Source organism: Aotus nancymaae, unplaced genomic scaffold (genome assembly GCF_030222135.1).
Source record: "Aotus nancymaae isolate 86718 unplaced genomic scaffold, 86718_ANA_hifiasm-v0.15.2.pri h1tg000040l, whole genome shotgun sequence".
In the NCBI taxonomy this organism is placed as follows: Eukaryota; Metazoa; Chordata; class Mammalia; order Primates; family Aotidae; genus Aotus; species Aotus nancymaae.
This window is the reverse complement of record NW_026988454.1, coordinates 78,549,057-78,570,192: the sequence shown is the minus strand read 5'-3', so window position 1 is coordinate 78,570,192 and position 21,136 is coordinate 78,549,057. Positions and strand designations below refer to the sequence as shown.

Here is a 21,136-nt window from a genome sequence, read left to right as displayed (position 1 = left end):
ATAAACCCTGTTAGCCTTTCTGGCATGTTTTTTTTAGTCTGTTTTGCTTGTTTCTATGCATGTGTTATATATATTTTAATAACAACATGGCATTATATCATACTGACAGTTTTAAAACTTGCTTTGCCCAGTTAAAGATACTTCATGAACATTTACCTATATTGATAAGGGTTCTATTCATGATTTGTAATGGCTACATTTATTTTCCAGGCTCTGGATATAGCACAATTTATTTAACCTTTTTTTCTGCTGCTAGCTGTTTAGGTGATATTTAGTTAGTATATTTCTGCATGTTGTAAATAATGCTCCAGTGAACAAGATGGGACATAAATCTTTGTGTACATCTTTGATTATTCCTTAGAGCAAATTTCTAAAAGTAGAATTTCTGGAACAAATTTTGTGCATGACCTTAATGCTTTAGAAATGTATTGTCAAATTTCTCTCCAGAAATAGTGTAGTAATTTACACTCACACCAGCAGTGTGTGAGTGACGGTTTCCCTGGACCCTTACAGGGAATTGTTATTTTAAAACATCTTTGTCGATTTCCACTTTTAAATTTATGATGATTGTTATTAATGCCTGAAAAAGGTATCTTTTTAAACAAATCTATTGATTTCTAACACACATTTGCCATTGATAATCAAGTATACAATATCAAATATAATTCACTCCTGGTTTATCCACTAGACCAGTGGTTGACAGATTTTTTTTCTGGAAAGGACCACATAATAAATATTTTATACTTTGTGGGCTATATGGTTTCTGTTTCAACTACTCAGCTCAGCTGCTGCAGTGCAAAAGCAGCCACAGGCAAGACAAAAATCAATGAGCATGGCTGTGGTCCAATAAAACTTTATTTACCAAAACAGGCAGAGGGTTGGATTTGGCACTTGGGCCATAGTTTCCTGGCCCCTGCTTTAGGCATAATGAAAACTCGTTATGTGTTAGCTACTGTCCTAGATAATAGAGCATAGAATCTAGTACAGAAAGAGAGTGTGACAAATACTATGACAAACAGATGCCCAGGTGCTAAGGGTATCAGAGAACAGGAAAGAGTCAGGTCTTGAAGGCCAAGTAGATGTTAGCCAAATGAAAATAGGAAGGTTTGGAATGTGGGGGGCACAGAGTGGCATGCAGGACATCCAAGGAAGAGAAAAGAGCAAACATGTGCCAAGGCCCAGAAGAATAAAAACGAATTCTAGAACCTATACATAGTATCCTACACATGAGTAGAGATCAGGTAGTGTCCATTAGGGTTTGCTATTTGCTAGAGGAACCAAAGCAATAGGAAATTATATATATATATATATATATATATATATATATATATATATATCTGTTACTGTTAGTATATCACTATCTCTATATCTATCTAACGATTTATTATAAGGAATTGGCTCATGCAATTATGGAGGCTGGGAAGTCTCATGATCTGTTGTCTGGAAATTGTAGGCCTAGATAAACTAGTGGTGTAGTTCCAGTTCAAGTCTGAAGCTTGGAACCAAGGGCACCAGTGGTGTAAGTACTAATCTGAGGGCAGGAGAAGACCCATGTCCCACCTCAGCAGCCAGGAAGAGAGAGTAAATTCTCCCTTACTCCACTCTTTTGTTCTATTCAGTCTCTCAACAGTGTAAATGATGCCTAATGCCCACTCATAATGCAGAGGGTAATCGTTACTCAGTCTACTGATTCAACGCTAATTTCATCCAAAAATACCCTCATAGATATGATTAGAAATAATGTTTAACCAAGTATCTGAGCATCCCATGGCTCAGTCAAGTTGACTTGTAAGTTAACCGTCAAAAATAGAAAATCAGTGGAAGACAAAGCTGAAGAGGTGGGAGGATCAGACTGTGGAGGGCTCTATAGCCATACCAAGGAGTTTCCATTTATCTTGAAGGTGTTGGAGGCCCATGGGTGAATTCTAAGCTAAGAAATAACATGACAGGGCAGGTCACGAGTTCAGGATATTGAGACCATCCTGGCCAACATGGTGAAACCTCATCTCTACTAAAATACAAAAAATTAGCCATGTGTGGTGGTACATGCCTGTAGTTCCAGCTACTTGGGAGGCTAAGTCAGGGGAATCACTTGAAACTGGGAGGCGGAGATTGCAGTGAGCCAAGATCGCATCTCTGCACTGCAGCCTGGTGACAGAGGAAGACTCCATCAAAAAAAACAAAAACAAAAATCAAAACAAACAAAAACAAAACATGACCAGATTTCAGTTAAAAAATATCCTTTAGCTGGGAGGCAAATGCAGGTCTGCAAACAGAAACATCTGGTCCTGCTTAATCCCAGTGGCCAAGTATTAACTCCACCAAGCCTCAGTGCTCTGCTCAAGGTTCTCTCAGGCTACAGGGCAAATGTATATCCATGAATATCTGTGGGGCATAGCCTCTGGCTATGCTTATCTTGAATGGTTCCACAAGAATCCCTGAGACCTTGCCCAGCCTTTAAACCTAGGATGCAGCCTTGTCCAACTACAGATTACAAACAGCAATGTCACACAGCCAGGGATGACAGCCTGCCACCCAGGCTGATCAGAGGCAATTGCAGAGTTCAGTCAGCAGGCCCACCTTATCAGAATTCATCCATTGATATCACCAAATTGTGGAGCACATCCAGTAGTTCTGCTCAACTTCTGAACACAGACAGTGGCTCAGCCCAACTAGAGAACTCAATAGCAAGGTCTACCTGCCTGGAGTTGCATCCAGTCCCAGACTAGAATAAATAGTGAAGGTCTATCACCACTGAAGACACCTGTAAGGCTGGAAGAGGCAGCATTTCCTCAAATGTACAGATACCATTGTAAGGGCACAAGAATATTGGAGAACCAGGGAAATATTACATGATCAAAAGAAACTAATAAAGCTCCAATAATGAATCCTGAAGAAATGGAGATCTATGAAATGACTGACAAATAATTCAGAGTAATCTTCAGAATTCTTTGGAAAACTATAATTAAATACAAATAGAAATGAAATTTGGAAAACGTTCATGAGCACAATGAGAAGTTTGATACCCTCTTCAAAAAGCAAAAATAGTAAAAACAAACACAAAACAGGTAGAAATCCTAGATATTTGTTCAAGAGAATGAATCTTTGCATAATAGGAATTCCATAAGGAAAGGATAGAGAAAAGGCCCCAAAATAATATTTTATAAAATAATGGCAGAAAATTCCCAAATCTAAGGACAGATGACAACATCCAGGTATAAGAAGCTCAGAAGTCTCCAATAACTTTCAGTCCAAAAAAGATTTCGCCAAGACACATCATAGTCAAACTATCAAAAATAAAAGACCATAAAAATATTCTGAAAACATAAAAAAACAAGAAACATATAATATTGAAGACAGTTCCAGTATGGCTGTCAGTAGATTTCTTAGCAGAAACCTTGCAAGCCAGGAGAGAGTGGTATGACATATTCAAAGTGGTAAAGTTAAAAAACTGGCCGGGCGCGGTGGCTCAAGCCTGTAATCCCAGCACTTTGGGAGGCCGAGGCGGGTGGATCACGAGGTCAAGAGATCAAGACCATCCTGGTCAACATGGTGAAACCCCGTCTCTACTAATACAAAAAATTAGCTGGGCATGGTGGTGCGTGCCTGTAATCCCAGCTACTCAGGAGGCTGAGGCAAGAGAATTGCCTGAACCCAGGAGGCGGAGGTTGCGGTGAGCCGAGATCGTGCCATTGCACTCCAGCCTGGGTAACAAGAGCGAAACTCCGTCTCAAAAAAAAAAAAAAAAGTTAAAAAACTACCAAGCAAGAAGGCTTTACGTGGAAAAGCTATCCTTCAGAAATGAGGGAGAAATAAAAACTTTCCTGATAAACAAAAGCTAAAAGAGTTAATCACCACTGGGCCTACCTTATGTGAGTTGCTATAGATAGTTATTTAAGTTGAAATGAAAGACTGATAAAATAAAACAGGTAAAAGTAAAAAAAACTCATTGGTATAAGTAATATGTAATCATCCAGAATATCCTAATACTTTAAGTGTAGAGTATAGATCAATTTAATTTCTACTGTAAGGGTTAAAGACAAAACTGTTAAAAACAGCTGTAGCTAAAACAAATTGTTACAGTACAAATAATATAAAGACATAAAGTTTGACATCAATATTATAAAAGGTTGAGAGAAGGGAATAAAACTGTAGAGTTCTAACATACAATGAAAGGTAAATTGTTATCAGCTTAAAATAGCCTGTTATAAGATGTTTTATGTAAGCTTCATGGTAATTACAAAGAAAACGTGCATAGTAGTTGCAAAAATATAAAAAGAAAGCATTCAAAGCATACTATACCAGAAAACCATTAAACCACAAAGGAAAACAAGTGAGGAAGAAACAAACTACAGACAACCAGAAAACAAATTACAAAATGGTATTAGCAAGTCTTTATTTATCAGTAGTTATCCTGAATGTAAATGGATTAAATTCTCCAATCAAAAGACATAGCATGACTGAATAGATTAAAAAAAAAAAAAAACTACATGCTTAGAACAAAGAGACTCACTTTATTATAAGGACACACATAGACTGAAAGTGAAAGGATGGGAAAAGACATTTCACACAAATAGAAATCAAAGGAGAGCAGAGGAAGCTATATTTATATAAGTCAAAAACTAAAAAGAGACAACAAAAGTCAATTCATCAAGAGGACATAACAATTGTAAATATATATGCACCCACTATCAGATCACCAAAATATATAAATCAATTACTATATTATCTGAAGGAAGAGATAGAATGTAGTACAATAATAGTAGGGAGACTTAATACCCCACTTTCAATAATGGACAGATTATCAGTAAGAAAACAGAAACTCAGTAAGAAAACATTGGACTTGAATTACACTATAGACTAAATGAATCTAACAGACCTGTAGAGAATATTTCATGCAACAGCAACAGAATACCTATTGTTTTCAAGCACACATGGGTCATTCTCTAGGACGGACCTTACGATAGGATATAAAATGAGTCTTAGCAAATGTAAGAAGATGGAAATCATATCAACAACTTTTCTCTAACCCAATGGCATGAAACTAGAAATAACAGGAGGAATCTTGGAAAATTCACAAATATGTAAAAATTAAACAAAATTCTTCTGAACAACTAATTTGTCACATAAGAAATCTAAAAGAAATTTTTTTAAATGCCTAAAGACAAATAAAAATGGAAATACAATACAGCAAAACTTATGGGATGCAGTAAAGGAAGTCCTAAGAGGGAAATTTATAGCAATAAACACCAACATCAAAAAAGAAGAAAGATCACAAATAATTTAATGTTATACCTTAAGGAATTAGAAACAGAAGAACAAACTAAGCACAAAATTAGCTGAAGGAAGTAAATAACAAAGATCAGAGCAGAAATAAATTAAATAGAGACTAGAAAAACAATTTAAAAAACTAATAAATTAGTTCATTTTTTAAAAGATAAATAAAATTGACAAACTCCTTAGCTAGACTAAGAAATAGAGAGAACACTCAAGTAAATAAAATTAGAAATGAAAGAAGAGACATTATAACAGATTCCATGGAAATACAAAGGATTTTAAGAAATTACTGTGCCAACAAATTGCATAACCTAGAAGAAATGAATACATTCCTAGACACATACAATGTACCAAGACTGAATCATGGAGAAATAGAGAACCTGAACAGACCAATAGTGAGTCTATTGTTTCCATCAAAGAAAAGCCCAGGACCAGATGGCTGAATTCTACCAAACATTTAAAGAAGAACTAATACCAATTGTTTTCAAATTCTTTCGCAAAATTGAAGTGAAGGGAATACTCATTTTACAACGCTAGCATTGCCCTCATATCAAAGCCAAAAAGGGACACTACAGGAAAGACAAACTACAGGCCAATATCCCTGATGATCATAAATGCAGAAATGTTCAATAGAATATTAGCAAACTGAATTCAACAACATGTTGAAAGAATCATTCACCATGATCAAGTGGAATTTATCCTTTGGATATAAGGATGATTCAACATATGTAAATTAATCAGTGTGATGCATCACATTAACAAAATGAAGGATAAAAATCATGTGATTATTTCAATAGATGCAAAAAAGCATTTGAAAAAATTCTACATCCTTTCATGATTAGAAAAAAAACTCATAATGGATTAAGTACAGAGGGAATGTACCTCAACAAAAATAAAGTCCGTATGTGACAAACCTATAGCTAAAATCATACTCAACAATGATGGGTCGAAAGCTTTTCCTCTAAGGTCAGGGATAAGGCAAGGATGCCCACTCTCATAATTTCTTTTTAATGTAGTGTTTATTCTAGCCAGAGCAACTAGGCAAGAGAAAGAAATAAAAGACATTCTAATAGAAAGAGAATAAGCAAAATTTTATCTCTGTTTGCTGATTACATGATCTTATGTACGGAAAACCCTAAAGGCTCCACTAAAAACTGTTAGAACTGATAAAGTAATTCAGTAAAACTGCAGAATACAAAATCAATATACAAAAATCAGTAGCATTTCTATACATTAATAACAAACCACCTGAAAAGGAAATTAATCCCATTTACAATAGCAGAAAAAGCAGCAAAAATACTTAGGGGTAGAAATTTTAAGCAAAGGGGTGAAATATCTGTATACTGTAAACTATAAAACACTATGGAAGGAAATGGAATAAAACATAAATAAATGGAAAGACATCCTGTGTTCATGGACTGAAAGAATTAATACTGTTAAAATGTCTATATTACCCAAAGCAATCTACAAGTTTAATGCAATTCCTATCAAAACTCCAGTATCATTTTTTCACAAAAATAGAAAAAGACAATCATTAAATTCTTATGGAACCACAAAAGGTCCCAAATAGGCAAAACAATTTTGAGTAAAAAGAACAAAACTGGGCACATCACACTCCCTGACTTTAAAATATATTATAAGGCTATTTTAACCAAACAGCTGCCACAGTACCAGATATCAACCAATGGAACAGTATACAAAACCTAGAAATAGGTCCACATATTTACAGTCAATTGATCTTCCACAGAGGTGCTAAGAACACATAATGAGGAGAGGACACTCTTCTATAAATGGTGCTAGAAGAACTGGATATCCACATGCAGAAGACTGAAATTAGATCCTTATTTCACATCATATATGAAAATCAACTCACAGTTGATTAAAGACCTAAATATTAAAGACCTGAAGCTGTAAACATACGAGAATAAAGCATAAGGGGAAAGCTCTGCAATATTGATCTGAGCAGTAATTTTTTATATATGATTCTGAAAGCATAGGAAATAAAAGCAAAAATAGACAAATAGGACTATATTAAACTAAAAAGTTTCTGCACAGCAGAGGAAAACTAGCAAAATGAAGAGACAACCCACAGAGTGGGAGAAAGTATTTGCAAACCATACATCTGATAAAGAGTTAATATCTAAAATATATAAGAAACTCGATAGAAATAAAACAAATAACTTGATGAAAAAGTGGGCAAAGATTCCTATACATGAACAACAATCAAGCTGTGATCCAAATCAGGAACACACTCCTATTCACAGTTGCCACAAAAAGAATAAAATACCTAGTAATACAGCTAACCAAGGAGGGGAAAGATTGCTACAAGGAGAGCTACAAAACACTTCTCAAAGAAATCAGAGATGACACAAACAAAAGGCAAAACATTCCATGCTCATGGATAGGAAGAATCAATATCATTAAAATAGCCATTGTGCCCAAAGCAATTTACAGATTCAGTGCTATTCCTATTAAACTATCATTAAGATTCTTCACAGAACTAGAAAAAATCTATTTTAAAATTCATATAGAGTTGAAAAAATGCCTTAATAGCCAATGCAATCCTAAGCAAAAAGAACAAAGCTGGAGGCATCATGCTACCCAACTTCACACTATACTACAGGACTATAGCATGGTTTTGGTACAAAAACAGACACATTGACCAGTGGAACAGAATAGAGAACCCAGAAATAAGGCTGCACACCTACAACTATCTGATCTTTGACAAACATGACAAAAACAAGCAATGAGGAAAGGATTCCCTATTCAATAAATGGTGCTGGCTAGCCATATGCAGAAGATTAAAACTGGACCCCTTCCTTATACTATATACAAAAATTAACTCAAGATCGATTAAAGACTTAAATATAAAACGTAAAGCTATAAAAACCCTGGAAGATAACCTAGGCAATACCATTTAGGACATAGGCATGGGCACAGATTTCATGATGAAGACTTCAAAAGCAATTACAACAAAAGCAAAAGCTGACAAATGGATCCAATTAAACAAGAACTTCTTCACAGAAAAAGAAACTATCAGCAGAGTAAATAGACAACTTATAGAATGGGAGAAAATTTGTGCAAACTATTCATCTGACAAAAGTCTAGTATCTAGCACCTATAAGGTACTTAAGCAAATTTACATGAAAAAAAAATCCATAAATAAGTGGGCAAGGGACATGAACAGACACTTCTCAAAAGAAGACATACATATGGGGCCAATAATCATATTAAAAAAAAGCTCAACATCACTGATCATTAGAGAAGTGCAAATCAAAACCACAATGAGATACCATCTCACACCAGTCAGAATGGCTATGATTAAAAAGTCAAAAAATAACAGATGCTCGCAAGGTTGTGGAGAAAAAGGAATGTTTATACACTGTTGGTGGGAGTGTTAGTTCAACCATTGTGGAAGACAATGTGATGATTCCTCAAAGACCTAAAGATAGAAATACCATTTAACCTAAGAATCCCATTACTGAGTATATACCCAAAGGAATATAAATCATTCTGTCATAAAGACACATTCATGTGTATGTTCACTGCAGCATTATTCACAATAGCAAAGAATGGAATCAACCTAAATGACCATCAATGATAGACTAGATTAAAAAAATGTGGTATACATATACCATGGAATACTAGGCAGCCATAAAAAAGAATGAGATCATCTCCTTTGCAGGAACGTGGATAAAGCTGGAGACCATTATCCTTAGCAATTAATTCAGGAACAGAAAACCAAATACCGCATGTTCTCACCTGTAAGTGGGAGCTAAATGATGAGAATACATGGATACGTAGAGGGGAACAATGCACACTGGGGCCTATCAGAGGGTGGAGGCTTGGAAGAGGATGAGGATCAGGAAAAATAACTGATTGGAACTAAGCTTAATACCTGGGTGATGAAATAATCTGTACAACAAACCCCCGTGACACAAGTTTACCTATATAACAAATCTGGACATGTACATCTGAACTTAAAAGTTAAATTTTGTTTTTCAAAAGGGGGAAAAAGAAGGCAAAGGATCTGAACAGATACTTCTCAAAAGAAGACATACAAATAGGTACACAAAAAAATGTTCAGTATCACTAATCATCCCAGGGAAATGCATTTTAAAATCGCAATGAGATATCTCCTCACACCCGTTAGAATGGGTGTTATCAAAAAGATGAAAGAGGCCAGGTGCAGTGGCTCATGCCTGTAATCCCAGCACTTTTGGAGGCCAAGGCGGGTGGATCACCTGAGGTAAAGAGTTTGAGACCAGCCTGGTCAACATGGTGAAACCCTGTATCTACTAAAAATACAAAAAATAGCCAGGCGTGGTGGTGCACACCTGTAATCCCAGCTGCTCAGGAGACTGAGGCAGGAGAATTGCTTGAACCCAAGAGGTGGAGGTTGTAGTGAGCCAAGATGGTGCCATTGGACTCTAGCCTGGGCAACAAGAGCGAAACTTTGTCTCAAAAAAAAAAGAAAGTTAACATGAATTGGTGAGGCTGCAGAAAAAAGGGAATAGTTGTACATTGTTGTCGGGTATGTAAATTAGTACAACTATTATAGAAAACAGTACGGACGTTCTTTACAAAAACCAAATTAGAACTACCATATGATCCAGCAATCTCATGTTTGAGTATATATCCAAAGGAAATGAAATCAGTATGTTGAAGAGATATCTGTACTCCCATGTTCACTGCAGCATTATTTACAATAGCCAAGATATGGAATCAACCGAAGTACCCATCAATGGATCCATAGATGAAGAAAATGTGGTGTATATACACAATGAGATATTATTCAGCCTTTTAAAAAAGAAAATTATCTTATTCGTGACAATATGGATAAACCTGGAGGATATTATGCTAAGTGAAATAAGCCAGGCACAGAAAGACAAATGATCTCACTTATATGTGGAAACTTAAAAAGTCTGACTCCTAGACATAGCACAGAATGATGGTTACCAAAGGCTGGGAGGATGAGGGAGAAAATGGGAAGTTGTTAGTCAAAGGGTAAAAAGTTTCAGTTAGTAGGAATAAGTTTTGAGATCAATTGCACAGCAGGGTGACTATAGTCAATATAATGTGTTGTATATTTCTTTTTCTTTTTTTAAGATGGAGTCTTGCTCTGTCACCCAGGCTGGAATGCAGTGGTGCAATCTCGGCTCACTGCAACCTCCACCTTCCAGGTTCAAGTGATTCTCCTGCTTCAGTCTCCCGAGTAGCTGGGACTACAGGCACCTGCCACCACATCCGGCTAATTTTTGTATTTTTAGCAGAGACGGGGATTCGCCATATTGGCCAGACGAGTCTCAAACTCCTGACCTCAGGTGATCCACCTGCCTTGGCCTCCCAAAGTCTTGGGATTACAGGCGTGAGCCACTGCACCCAGCCATGTATTTCTAAAGTAACTAAGAGTAGATTAAAAAATGACTCACCACAAAAAAATGATAAGTGAGGTGATGGATATGTTAATTAGCTGGATTTAATTATTCTAGTTTGTGTACATACATGAAAACATCACATTGTGCCTCACAAATGTATACAATTATGAATTTTCAATGAAAAATAATATTCATTTAAAAAAATCCTTTAGTGATTGTATTATAGTCATGTAAGAGACTACAAACATTTCCTATTAACATTAGGAAAAGCTGGATGAATGGTTTATGGGAACTCTGTACTGATTCTGCAACTTCTCTGTAAGTCTAAAATTGTTTCACAATTGAAAGTTAAAAATATCCTTTTGGCAGCGGTGCAGAGGATGAAGTAAAGAAGTAGGCTGGAGGAGGGTATTGTGGTAATCCGGGGTAAGGAGGGTCTGAAATCAGACCACAGCAGAAGGCCTGGAGGACACAAAAGGGTGGATGAGAGAAATTTAGGAGTGAGAGGAGTCAGGATTCAGTGACTGGATGAGGTTTGGAGATGAAGCCATTACAGGGACAAGGCTTGCTTGGAGTGATAATATTCTTCCTGTAGCAGGAGAAAGAAGGTTAACTTTGAACCAGATTTGAGATAAGACCAAATGTTAGAGGTTATTTGAAGAAGTTGAATGACTCCCTTCTAGCTGAGTAAGATTTTCAAGTGAAGTGTAACTCAGTGTCCAACCCTGTACCAAAAGAGAATACACAGCAGGACTACTGCTTTCAAGACCAGAGGAGGTGGCCAGAGCTTTTTATGTGAGCATCATGAATTTGTGTATGAAGTAGGAAGAGTGTGAGTGGAGTCGCTAGACCCTGCAGGAGCTCACAATTTTTCAGGCATGTGATGTTTTGTGTAACTCTGAATGCTTCTTTGAAAATGGCTGAATTTATATAGTAGCCTTAAGAAAGATTCATGAAGCGAGTTTTGTGTTAAACTTTAGTCTCAGAGTGTTAGTTCTAAATGATTCCCAGCCTTGGGTAAAATCCCATAATGGTTTTTTTCTTTATCATTTGATCAACTGCAGTGACCCTAAAGCTATCAGCTAGATTGAATTAGAGGGTTACTCTTCCTCAAGGAAGACAGGTGGAAACACACTGTACAAAGCCATTTCCCAGGGAAAATTTATTTTCTCCTTTAATTCATGGCTGGCTATTTGATGGTAAGCTAATTGGCTGAATGTGAAATATTTAGATGTTTTGTTTCATATGATATCCCAAACTGATTTATTTCACAGGCTGAATTTACTGAATTAATCCATTATGTGACTGTCCTGCAATTATTTTTCTGTCAATCATTCCAAAAGTGTGAACATTTCCAATAACACTAATTCCTTTGAAAAGTTTGATGTAGTTCGTCTTTTAAAGGGTGCTTCAGAGCAGATAAGAATACAAATACATATTAAAAATGTAAATACTGTATTTCACATTATTTGGTGCATTTTTCTAATGATTTAAGAGATTAGATGAAAACTACTTTGGAAGCTATTGTTTCCCAAATCTTAGGCTTGGTAATAAAAGAAGAGGTAAACACAGCCAATTAAGAATGCTTTCTGGTTGGGCACAGTGGCTCATGCCTGTAATCCTAGGACTTTGGGAGGCCAAACTGGGTGGATCACCTGAGGTCAGGAGTTTGAGACCAGCCTGACCAACATGGTGAAATCCTGTCACTACTAAAAGAATACAAAAATTAGCCGGGTGTAGTGGCAGGTGCCTGTAGCCCAGCTACTCCGGAGACTGAGACAGGAGAATTGCTTGAACCCGGGAGGCAGAGGTTGCAGCGAGCCGAGATTGCACTACTGCACTCCAGCCTGGGCAATGGAGCGAGACTCCATCTCAAAAAAAAAAAAAATGCTTTCTGTATGCATAATACTATAGATATTGTTAAGAGAGTAAGATAAAAAGAGAGGAAAGAAAAAAATCAAAATGAAAGAAAGCATCATCCTGGCCCTCCAGGAATATAGACAACAAAATGAAAGCATAGTTGTCTATCTTATCTGTCTATAGAAAAGGAAGAATAGAACTATGATTTCATGATCAAGGGAAATACAAATTGAACAATTTCAAAGTATGCATTTAAATACTAAAAATGGGCTAGGTGCAGTTGCTCACGCCTGTAATCCCAGCACTTTGGGAGGCCGAGGTGGGCAGATCACTTGAGGTCAGGAATTCAAGGCCAGCCTGGCCAACACGGTGGATCCCCGTCTCTACTAAAAAAAAGAAAAAAGAAATACAAAAATTAGCCAGGCGTGGTGGTGGCGCACCTGTAATCCCAGCTACTCAGGAGGCGGTGGCAAGAGAATTGCTTGAACCAGGGAGGCAGAGGTTGCAGTGAGCCGAGATAGCACCACTGAACTCCAACTCCATCCCAAAAAAAAAAAAAAAAAGCTAAATAGGAGCAGATTTGTAAACACCCACAATAATAATGCCTTTTTGTTTTCTAAGGTACAAAGAAGATGATAAACTATAATCACGAAGAGTCAGATGAAAACACAAGCCTCCAGGAAAGCTGCAGCCAACCAATTTCACAAGCTTGTTCCAGGAATGCCTGACCCAGGTAATAACTTTGATTCACAACTCAGCCATTAGCAAAAGCAGCCATGGAAATTAATCTAATGGACAACATAGTTGCTTGAATTTTTACATCAGAAATGTCTGACTCTCCATCTCCTTAAGGGAAACAGTTCGGAGGCAGTCATACTGACAATCGTAGTACTGAAACCTGTGTTGTCCTTTCACCAAACTTTAAAATGTAAGATGTTTGGAAGACTAACACATAAACTGGCCCCAAACTGGTCAGGATGATTATTTTCCCATATTTTCTTACCATGTTTTAGTCTATCAAAAAGAGCTGTAGTCCGCTTCTGGATATAAAAAAAGAAGTTTTTTGACAGACTATCACAAAACAGCTATTTTAGAATGAGCAGTAGATTTTAATCTTAGTAGACTAAGGGTGGCTTTTGTCACACACTTTTGACTACTTAACTTGAAGGCTTTCAAAAGGAAAACATTCAAAAGAACCCCCAGTGAGTCAGCAAAGACTTTGAAAAGATTGTGTATATTTTCTAAAGCATATTTTAAAAAAAAAATCATGTACAGGGGGAAAGTGTAGAACATGTACCCACAAGAGCTAAATTTAAAAAGTGTGCGTACAGTGAACACATGCGTAGCATATGGATGCGGCTGACGGAAGAGGGCCTGGCCTCCATTCAAGACACCACTCATAGCAGATGCACCGTCATAAATTTGAGCTACACAGCCACATCCTTGCTGGTCAGGTTCCAGTCAGTTGTCTTCAAATCTAGTGTAGTTAATGCACCCTCAAACTCCAGCTTTCATTTTGGTTGGAGGGATGAGAAATTCCTATGTGAAAAAGCCAAATTGCACATATCCCAGACTGATAAATAGTCATTCATTCCCCACCTCTTGTGAGACTTTGGCAAATAAAATCCCTGGCAACTTTTCATTTCTGCGTTTTAGCCTAACAGATTTTGCCCATTGTCTGTCATCTGATTCCAACATGCGTCAAGGATGGACAGTCAGACATGATAGGATTACCACATTTTCTAGTATATTCCTCATACAAAGTAAAAGGCTCTGAGTATGACAAGTAGTTTACTTTTCCTTTTATGTTCTCCCTCACCACCCCCCCAGAAAAGTACTACATTCATTTATTTGCTGGTGGGGTTCTTGGGCGTTCATTTAAAATGGTGACACGTGCTTAAACATTTTTAGCATATTTATAAAATATGTAAATATTTTACAATTCAAATCAAATGTTTGAATTATCTCTATATGGACCTAAAGATGCACTAGTTTATTAGAGTTCTCTGCAGATTAATTCAATAACTGAGGACTTTGATGATGAAAGGTGCAATATCTAGCCAAACTAGCAACTAGTAAAATGTACCATCTCCACAAATCAAATAGATGGTCATCTTTGGTTCTCACTGGATGGATAGAGCAGATGTTGGCAAGGAGGGGCCTGCTTTGCACAACTCTTTGGACAAATAATTTGATAACTTTGGCAGAATTGAATCTACTAATTTGATTCTTAGAATTCTAGGTGGTGGAACAGTACCAGATGCCTCACAAAATATTAGCAACCATGTTTAACTGCTCCTCATCACATCCTCTTCACTCCTCTTTGGGGAGCTTCATTTTAAATTAGATGCAGCTGCAGAGTGAAAGATTTATTTCATGTTCCTATTTAGTATGAAAACAATAGCAAAAATAAACAGTCAATTTCCTAACTTTTAGGAATTCTTCCTTTGGCTTTGACTTTTTTTTTTTTTCCTGTTGGGAGAGGGACAGTTTGATCACGGTGCTGTTTTAGGGACCATCTAACAGAAATTCCATGGAGAACTACTCATTTTTCACACTCATCCAGCAAAATTCACGAAATGTGCCTGAGGTGCTCATTTCAAAAATTGCATATAAGCAGGTTATTTTCTCTAATTCTGATAAGTTTCAATCACATATTCAGTTCATTTGATTCATTTTAGTGAAGTGGACATTAATCCTACCCTGTTTAATTTCACTGCTCAAGGAATTAATTTGTCATTTGTTGGTTACTAGGTTTTTAAAGAGAAGGGAAAACACTTAGAAAAAATGGAAGTTTCATCTCTGGCCCGCATTACAGCTTCTGGCGTACTTTCAGATGCCAAAAAGTAATGTCAAAGAAGCAGCTGTTAAAATGATCCTGCTTCATAGCCATAAAGAAATGAAGACTTCCACAGAGAGTTTTGTGAGTATACCTGGCATGTGTATCATTCTCTGAGTTATTTCCAGTTGATAATCAGAGAAGTTTAATTCTCCTTTCTCTCTTTCTTATTCTCCTCTTCCCCTGAGTTTTCTTTTCTTTCGTCATGGCCTTGCGAGTTGCAAAGAATTGCTGTTTTTCAGCTCCCTACAGTGAAATAATGGAAAACAGGAAGTCTACTCTCTCTGTCATTTGGGATAACTTATTTTGGAGTTTGTTTCTTGAGTTACATTTGCCTATAGATACAAAGTAATCTAAAGGGCAAACCAAGAAAGGAAGGCCTAGAATAGCCTGGTTGTCTGGGGCCTTTTAAATCTCTGCAGTCATTAATACTTTATCGACTACCTGTAGAATAAGAAATGTCTGGGTTGGCTGCTTCTAGCAAAAAAAGTTTCTTTTCCCTTCAGATCAGTCTCAGTGGAGCTGCCATTTCCTGCTGACTGAGAGACAAGATGGAGTGCCAGATTGTCATTTAGTTTAACTCTATGGAAATGAGGCAAGGGAATCTGACCATGACTAAACTTTGCATCCAGCAAAAGAACACAGGGCAATCAAGGAAACCTTCTGCTGGCCCTGGGAGAACAGACTGCTGGTAGGTTTGCAAGATGTGTTAGGCTGGCAGAGGGGCAGTCCCCAGGAACACAGAGGTAACAAAATCTCTTAGCATTTATTTATTCAGACCTTCCATTATGCCAGAATTGAAGCACTTCCTTTAAGGAGATTGCCCTAAAGAGATGGCTAGCTTTTATGACCAAGAAAAAGTAAACAGAAAAACAGACCCACCAGCCACCAGAGGAATGACCAACCACAATGCTCAGGAGAGGTCTAGCACAACTCAAACTCAACGATTCCATCTGTTTTCCTGACTTCTCTGTGTGTGTGTGTGTACACAGGTGTGTGTGTGTGTGTGTACATGTACACACACACCTTTGTCAACCTGTTTTGCAAGTCTCTTGTTCAATTGCCTGTATAGGACTTAGAGGAAAGAGAAATAAGCATCAAAATAAACTTCTTTCTTTCTGTCTTTCTCTCCAGTTCTTAATTCTTAAATTGCCAGGTTTAAATGAAACAATTTTAAAAGGCAAATTTACTTAAAGCAATAATAGCAACTTAAAAAAGTTTGTAAAGTATCTTTTAAAATTCATTATAAAACGACATTTTACATGACAATTTTGCAGATAGATTTTAAAAATTTCTGGGTTCCCCAAAACATTTTTGTTTGTCTTCTCACATTTGCTCATGATATGAGTAATATGTGTAGCCACAATGTGGACCTAGCCGTTATGTGCACCTAGCCCTAAAAGTGTATAATGTGGTTCAAGTTTTGTGGGTTGGATTTTAATTTCCAGAAATTATCTTGCTCAGAGTCCAATTTCTGTTAAGCACCAATTTAATTTCTTGCAGGTCTCAGGCTTGTGGCTTCATACTAATTGTCAGGCTGCTGGTGTCGTATTGATTAAGTAGTTATATTCTTAAGGACTTTTCAACTAATAACAAATTTATATTTATTAGTTAGCTGGACAGAATAGGAATACTCAGCATGTTGCCCAAGTTTCAGTTTAGCACTTCATTTTGCAAACTCTTTTGCACTGCTATTTTTGCAAATTATTTCTCACAACGGTCCTGTGAGATAGGCTAATGATGTTGTCCAGAAGCTGTCTAGGTTTTAGAAAGGGCACATGATATGTCCTGAGACAGCAGCAGAGCCAAGATTAGAATTCGCAGTTCCTGGGGTTCAGGCAGCCACGCCTTGCCACCCATTCAATATGTCCACCCCTTATTTTAATTATATTAAATTTCAGTGCCACTGCAGAGTAACAGATTAAGAGAAAATAACACCGTTCAAATGGAAATGGAGTTCATGTCCGTAAAAGCAGAGCCTGGTGTTCAGTGGCCTGAGTGGTGCCTCTTGAGGGGCTCGATGCTCCATTTCCTCTGGAGTAGCCTAGAGAAATGGCTCCCTGACAAGCCCTTTCTAGTCCTCTTCTGAGTCAGGCTGTTTGAACTGAAAGATTATTTAGTTCAACTTCTTGTTTTGCAGATAAGGAAAGCCAGGGCTGGAGAGATTGAGTTTTGCCCAGGGCCTCAATGCAAAATTAGGTCAGTGTCATGGGAAGCACCCAGATCTCCAGATGCTGCCTTCAGCACTCTTTTCCCTGAACGACCCTATTTCTCAAGACTGGCTCCTTCCTGAACCACTTTCGATGGAGTTAGAAAGTGAATAGAAGTATCAGCCAATGTTTATGCAGCGTGAATTTGGGGGGTTTTCTAATTTAAAGGAAGCTTAGAGCTTGACATAGCTTGTAGACAGAAGATGAGGTTAAAGTAAAAGAACTGATAAGTAATATTTTCTATTTCACCAAGTAATATTACCAGCTGTATAATGAGAACTATGTCTACAAAATCCAGAATGAATTGGAGACTTCAAATTGTCACTGCAGATAGCTAAACCAAACTAATTATCCAGGCCTTAAATAGAACTTTGTGGTCTGAATGAGAAAGAGAATAATTTGTTCTCTAAGTAAATTCTATTTCTTCATTGTGAGAAACACACATTCACCTGTCCAAACCCAAAGGATGGACTCAGAGACAGGAACAGTACTTACATTTATCATGCCTTGAAAATGTACCATTTAGAATGTTTTCTCACATTCATGATAATCGTTAATATGTAAAAATGTTGCGTGAGAAGGCCTGAGTTAGAAAAAATAACCCAGTGCAATCCATGCTTTTGAAAATCTATCCTGGGCCCAGGGCTTTCTATACGCCAGTCATTCTCATGCAACTGCCCCCATTTTTTTTTTTTTAACCATAGCTGCATGTTTCCATTAAATTCCTTTTTTTAATATAAGTAAATGTATGAAAAAAGAAAGCTTTGTAAAATGATAAAATGGAAAACCATTATAATTTGCCAAAATCAATTAAATTTTCAATTATTAAAATCTTTAAAAGTTTATATGTGCTTTTACTAGAACCATCTCATGCATGACGGGCAGTGTGTATACTGTGCCTTGGGAGACATTGATCTAGGCTAGAAGTTATCAATATTTTTTAGAGGTGGGAGAGGAAACTCAGGAACCATTGTATTTGGCTTCACACAGATAGGTAGTTGGAAAAGAAGTATGTTTTCATCATCTTAGAAAACTGTAGATATTTTCTTTGATACTACAACAAGGCTTAAGATAAAGACTATGAAACTAAGTCAATCAACTTTTACTTCAAAATCTGTTGGTCTACCTTGCACTTTGAATGAATTTCTTTACCCATGTCTGATTTTGTGTAAGCATGCATTGGTCATTTGGAAAACATTGTTTCACTGGGCTATGCAGATCTTCCAAATTTTGGCAAATTTATATTTTTTAATATCACCACCAGCCACATAAGGAAAGCATTTAAACGCTGGAAGTCTGTTAATCTCATGGTGGCAGATACAAGATTCCAAAATTCAAATTTTTACCTGAAAGTTCCCATTTTATTATTGATGACAAATACGAAAAAACAAGGTTTCTTTTTTTCCCTTCAAATGAGAGGTCCACTTAGTTCATTTTCAAGAAAATGTCATTACGTTCCAAAGTCTCAATAATCATAGTTTGCCTGCAAGTTAAGCTTCCTCAAATCAAAGTTTGTAAGTCTGTAAGTCTTAACAGCAAACTGGTTTGTGCTTTGTGACAAAGGTGGCTAGGTCAGCTGCAGCTCAACCACACAGGTGCTTGTCCTTGAGACAATGGTCATACTTTGGTATGAAGCAGTAATTCATGTGTGCACTCCATTTCATCATACAAAATGTTTAAAATACATGTATTCAAGGGTTGAAATTTAATAAAATCAATAACTCTGCTTCATCAAAGACATTCTTAAGGTAAATTGGTGCTTATTTTTTCCTTTTTTTACTGCGAATGTATGATATTGAAGAATACAATGACTGTAAGCAAAGTTTGGTGCCACTGCCTTGATGCGTATTAAGGGACCAGTGGTTTTACTCACCATTGCTTTAGCACTATCAGTGCAAAAGTCAACCTTGAACAAAAGGCAAATAACATTTTGGTATTAGTGTGAAAATAGTTCTAATCTCACAAATCCCCTGAAGGGATCTTGTTGATCTTCAAGGATCTGTGGCCACACTTTGAAACCTGCTGAGTAAGGCCAATTTGCAAAATTAAGGGAAAAGGAAAGGAATCTCATTTATTATATACCTTATAAACATTATGTTATGAACTGAATTGTGTCCTCCCTAAATGTATATGCTGTAGTCACCGCACCCCCGCCCCCACCGAATTTAACCATATTTAGAGACAAGGCCTTGAAAGAATTTAAAGGGAGGCCATTAGGGTGGGGCCCCAATCCAATATGACCAGTGTCCTTATAAGAGGAAGAGACACCAGGGACATAATACACAAGGGACAACCATATGGAAAAGCAGCAAGAGGATGGCCATCTGCAAGCGGAGTGGCCTTAGAGGAATCTAATCCTTCTGGCACCTGGATCTTGGACTTGCAGCCTTCAAAACTGTCAGAAAATACATTTCTGTTGTTTAAGCCACCTCCTCTGGGGTATCTTATTATAGCAGCCCTAGCAAACTAATACATATATGATGACGTTATGATACATACATGATGACAGTTATGATGCTATTAGTCATCATAAAAACTTTGAAGTACATATTGTCATCCTCATTTTATGGAGGAGGGAGTGGAAGCTCAGGGAGGATAGGCAATTTTCTAAGCTCATGCAGCTAAGAGAGGAAAAAGCCAAAGTTCAGATATGACCACAAAGCCAGAGGTCCCAGAGCCAGTGCATGAGTGAGCTCGTATAGAAACTCAAATTCCAGTGCTCTGTCTGTGACATCAAGTTGCCCTGTAGAAGTGAAGATGTTATTTCCTACTAATGATCCTAATAAATAGAAAACCTAAATTATAAATAAACAATTTCTACTAACAGTACAATGTAAATATTACTCTAATTAATGATTTTGCAAAATTTTATCTCTGCCATATAGACAATGCAATTTTTTTAAAAAACAATAATTATAAATAGGCAGAGACCAGTGTGGCTCAAACACAGAGTTTTATCACAAATACGAACTACGAAAACCAACCCCACCCTTCTTTCTCTAATAGACATGTCTGGAGGAGCTAAACCAGCAACCTAAAGAAATAAAGAAATGACCTTTCTTTGCCTGTTCTTGTAATGTGCTATTGATTGGCCAGTCGGAAGGGACACTGTTTCAGCAGCCTGCTGTCCATGAGAGAACGACTTCTTCACTTGGTCAGTTGACCCCTCAGGAGGTATGGCTGAAAGTTCAGCATCAAATGGCTTTTAACACCTAGGTTTCATTCTGAATCTCCCTCAAGTCCAGTAGTAATGAAGCAATTGTACATCCTGCCATAATAAATCTGAATCAAAGTGAAGCCAGTACCCTCTTTCTTCCAGGGAGCAGAGTGGATCAGAGTTTAGACAGATGAGGAGCATTTTGTGTAGTGCCCTATTAGAAGGATAGAAGCTTCATCCTTTGGCACAGAGCAACTGTGAGTGCTTTTCCTGTGCAGGTTGCCATTTGTATTAGAAATTTGACTGCCGAGGAGTTTAAGCCTTATTGAGGAATAGGAATCTATAATCCTTTATTTCAGAGTTCTTGCTTCAGTGATGTCTTATTATTATTATTATTATTTTGCATTTAGAATTA

The 21,136-nt window shown here is 37.1% G+C and overlaps 1 long non-coding RNA gene across 1 annotated transcript; it reads left to right on the top strand.

Annotated features, from left to right (window-relative positions):
• Nucleotides 1-13,143: 13,143 nt before the first annotated feature.
• On the top strand, nt 13,144-20,703 carry LOC105711511 (uncharacterized). Its single transcript, XR_001106027.2, has 3 exons — nt 13,144-13,248; nt 15,270-15,438; nt 20,571-20,703. It is a non-coding gene; the product is annotated as an uncharacterized LOC105711511 (long non-coding RNA).
• The last annotated feature ends 433 nt before the right edge of the window (nt 20,704-21,136 follow it).